We start from the raw sequence: 4,677 nt of genomic DNA on the forward strand, positions 1-4,677 counted from the left end.
CGTCCTCCCTCCTCGCCACATGACGGCCGCCCTCCGACACCGACAGTCGCGCTCCGCACGCCTTCGAGGTCAGCTGCGGCCGAGCGACGATCGGCTCGCTCCGATCGCTGGGCGCGGTCACTCTCCGGCCCATCACCCGCCTGCCGATCACCTGTCCGCCTCGCCGCGCGCGGGCCGCTCGCCTGCTCGCCACCGCCGCCGCGCGTCCCCGCGCCGCCACGCTTCCCTGTGCACCTGACCGCGCTCGAGCTGCGCACAGACGGCGCGCTCTGGCAGACAGAGCAGCGGCCGCCCAGGCGGTCGCTGCTCCGCCCCGTCCGAATCCGTCCGCCCGCGCGTGCCGCTGCCGCCGCCGCCGCCGCCGCCACCGCCGCCGCGTTTCCCCGCGCCGCCACGCGTCCTCGCACCTGACCGCGCTCGAGCTGCGCAGGCAGACGGCGCGCTCTGGCAGACAGAGCAGCGGCCGCCCAGGCGGTCGCTGCTCCGCCCCGTCCGAATCCGTCCGCCCGCGCGTGCTGCTGCCGCCGCCGCCGCCGCTCCACCCGGTGCCCGTGTGCCGTGAGAGTTGCTTTGTGCATGTGTATGGGTGTGGACTTATATGTCACACTTGAGCCTCTACCTATGATAGTAGACCGGTACTCGGGTTTGGATGGTAGCGGGGGGCCCCGCCGGAGGCTGGTTACTGATTTCCGCCGATCCATGGCGAGCGTAGCTATATGACGGGACCGCGGCCGCGGAACCGGCGGCGGACGGGGCTGGCACGCGCAAGCGCCGGCCACCGTCGTGCCGCCGGGGATATCGGCGCAGCGGACCCTGGATGCTCTGGAATCGAATCGCTCCGATCGCGTGCAACCGCTGGAGAGGACGCGGTGTGTGTCGCACGGTTGTTCGGTGCGTCGCAGGTCAGGCTGATAAGGACTGGCTACGCGACCATCGAGATCGAGCTGAAGAACGTGAAGGCGGCGGAGCGCTCGTACATCGAGCGCACCGCGCCAAAGGAGAAGGAGCTCACCAAGGAGCAGCTCGCGCGCGCGGCAAAGGCCGCGGCACGCAAGGCCAAGAAGATGCAAGGGTGGCGATCGGCTCGGCTGGAAGGGGGCTTTTGTCGCCTTCGGCAACACCGAGCGGGCGCTGCTCGACTTAGTGTTAGGGCATGCTGCATGGCCGCGGCCGGAGGGGGGGGGGGAGGGGGGGAGGGAGGCGGAGGATGCAGAGGCGGAGGCGGCGGCGGCGGAAGAGGAGGAGGGGGAGAGTGAGGGGGAGGCGGAGGCGGGGGCACCTGTGACGGCCCGCTACGAGAAGGGCGACTACCGGTTCGCGCGGGAGAAGAATTGCGACCTGCGTTTGCTCAACTTCGAGACGTTCGGCGGCTTCGGGGACGGCGTCCGCAGAATTCTTCGGCAGGCGGCGGACCAGCTGAGTAACAAACTTTCGCACGCTCAGCACCTCGATGAGGTCACATGGACCACCAAGAACTGGCACGGGCTGCAGATGCAGCGCTTGTCTGTCGTTCTCCACACCGCCGTGGCGTGGCAGACGGTGAACGAGCTAGCGTGCGGGGACAGCGGCATTGTGCACGGAGCGAAGTGCATTGCCGTTCTTGGGGCGCATGCGCACACCAGCCCCACGCGTCTGCCTCGCAGCATCAGAGAGAGGACTCTTCCCAGCATCTCCTTGCGCTGTTCTCTCGTGACTCGCGCTGTCCCTTGGATGGATACGAAGGGGAGGGGTGTAATCTCTCGCCACCTCCAGCGGAGGTCTCCCGTCTTCTAGAATCTCAGCAAACCCGTCGATTACGAGTCCTCTCTCTGCCTCTCCTCTCATGCCGAGAGGGTTGCCGAGGGGGGTGTCTCTCTGGATGGGTACTAGTGTGAGATCTGGATCTCGGGGTGGGAGTTGGTGCTTATTCAGCACCGTAACTAGTTGTCAGGCTGTGTTCCGCATGTCGGCGTCGGAGGAGGAGGAGGCCCCCTGGCGGGCTCGCTTGCGGCGGAGGATCTCGTCCCTCTTGCTCTCCACTTCGTCCCTCGACGCCATGTTCTTCTTGCCGCCGCGGTACACGCCGATGCAGGTGCACATGAGCTGCGTCTCGTTGCCGACGAGTCCCATCTGTGTACGCAGGGGGAGAGGGGTCGGAGTGTTTTTCTTTATTTGGGTTGTGTTTTTCTTTTTGGGTTGGGGCTGCCTGCTGGAGGTGGATGATGCGGTCCTTGACGGGCTTGCAGTACGAGGTCCGGGGGGTCAACTTGAGGCACTTGTCACAGAAGATGGTCATGTTCTTGTTGGTGAAGCCGACCTTCCAGTCGTACCCGTTCTTGTGATGGGTGTCACTCTATGATGCTCGCTTTTGCACATATTGCACATGCGCATATGAGCTCACATGTCTCCGACTCGAGCACACGCACACACCGCTAGTCAGTAGAATTGCTCCTCATACTTGTCCGTGTAGTAGTCGTCATCATCGAGGTCCCACGAACCTCCCTCCTCGTCGTCCTCCTCGTCGTCCTCCTCGTCGTCGTCCTCCTCCGCCGCCGCCGCTGCAGCGACGCTGGCTTGACCCGCCGCTCGCCCTTCCACCCCGCCTCCCTCCCCCCCCCCCGCTGCAGCACGCGCCAGATCCGCACCCACCCCGTCCTCGAGGCGTGAGAAGCGCCGCTGCGCCGTTTCACCGCGGCGCAGCGTCGCCAGCGTCGCGGCGGGGACCACCCCCCCCTTGGCGACGAGCTTGCGCCGCAGCCGCAGCCGCAGCGACGCGCCGCCGCCGCCCTCCCGCCCGCCCGCGCCGCCTCCGCCGCCGGAAGCCTTGGGAGGGGGCAAAACCTCCACGAGCACCTAGCCGAGATCGCCCGAGATCAACCCGAGATAGCCCGAGATGGCCTGAGATTGACCCGAGATCGTCCGCGAGCACCGCGTCGCCGACGCCGACCTCGCCCACGGCGTCGCCCATCTCTGACGCGTGCAGCAAGCCAAGCGCCTTGCCCAGGCGGGGGCGGGGGGGGGGGGGGGGGGGGTGGTGAAGGGGGGGTGAGGAGCTGCGGTGAGAGGAGCCGCGGTGAGGGGGGGAAGAGGGAATGTGAGGGAGGGGACGAGGAGAGCAGAGGAGGGCAGAGCGCAGCGTGGGGAGGATGGTGACGGCGGCAGCCGTGGGCGGGCGGCGGGGCGGAAGAGTCAGAGGGCTCAGAGGCGGCGGTTTAGGGAGAGAGGGTAGAGCCGTCGCCTTGGCGCCGACGTTGACAATGACTCCGAAGCTCTCGACGCGAACCACAGCGCCCTCCCGCAGCGAGCCTGCAGAGTGAAATGTCCGAGGCAGTTCAGACAAGGCTCCACTGGCGCGTACCACCCGCCCACTGGCGCGCCGGAGCGCAACGACGCCGCGGTCGGCCGCCGTGCGCGCGCGCGCGCCAACCGCCGCCGAGCCTGCAGGGACCCTCCCCCGGGTGTGAGCGAAGGGTTGTTTTCGGAGCCAAGCTTTTTGAGCCGGCCGTCGCGCCGTCAGGCCGTCGCGGAGCAGCTCGATCGGCTCTGGCCGCAGCGTGAGCAGCAGCCGGCCAGACGCGACGTTCGCCTCGAGCACGCGCGCCTCGAGACAGACACGGAAGGCCTCAACGCCCCTCCGCCCCCACACTCTCCCGCTCAACGGCCCTCTCTGCCCAGCTCGAGGTGGCCTGCCCGGGTGCCGAGGGCAGTTGAGGCCATGCGAGTGCATTGGCAGGTTGCATACAGGTTGTCAGTGTGCACGCGGGCCGCTGAGCCGGGCCCGCACAGCCCCGTAACCGCAAACTCATCTCAGAGCGCGCGCGCCTCCACCTCTTGGCCGGAGGAGAGGCGTGGCTCGTCCGCCCCGCCCTCGCCGCCTATCGACGCCGAGGCAAAACCGGGAGGGGAAGGAGTGTGAGAAGTAGCTGCAGCTGGCCGCCGGCCCGTCGCAGCGGCGGCCAAAGCGCAGCCGGCAGCGCTTCGAGGTGCGGCACATGCAAGCACGAGGTGCGGCCGAGGTGCGGCCGAGGTGCGGCCGAGGTGCGGCCGAGGTGCGGCCGAGGTGCGGCCGAGGTGCGGCCGAGGTGCGGCCGAGGTGCGGCCGAGGTGCGGCCGAGGTGCGGCCGAGGTGCGGCCGAGGTGCGGCCGAGGTGTGGTCGCGCTTTGGGAGGTGGTGGCTCGGCAGAGGAGGAGCGGCGGCGGAGTGCTATCGGCGATTGCTCACCGAGCTGGTCCAGCGGGACGAGGCCATCGCAGCGCCTGCGCCGGCCGCGTGAGCCGCGGCGCGAGACGCCGCAGTCGACAAAGACGCCGCACGCCGCGGAGTGAACCACCCTTCCGCGCAGCGCGTCGCCCGGCGCGAGCGTCTCGAGCACCACGCCGCCGCGCGCAGCGGCCGCCAAGAGCACCTCAGCCTCCCACGCCTCTGCATCCGACTCGCCCGCGAGATCTGCCGCCGCCCCCAACGGAGGGTCGAGCGCGACGCGGAGGCGGCCATCGTCGACGCGGCGCACGTACACACTGAGCGGCTGGTCGGGAACCTGCTCCCGCAGCGGGTGACGCTGTGGAAGGTTGAGCTGAGCGGCGACCGCTCTGCCGCGCCGTTCGACGCCGACGTCGACGAAGAGCTTGTCACGGTGGCGGCCGACGACGCAGCCGGAGAGGCGCTCGCCGACGGCGAGCGAGGCGAAGGAGCGCGAG

Source organism: Emiliania huxleyi (assembly GCF_000372725.1).
Source record: "Emiliania huxleyi CCMP1516 unplaced genomic scaffold EMIHUscaffold_404, whole genome shotgun sequence".
Lineage (NCBI taxonomy): Eukaryota > Haptophyta > Isochrysidales > Noelaerhabdaceae > Emiliania > Emiliania huxleyi.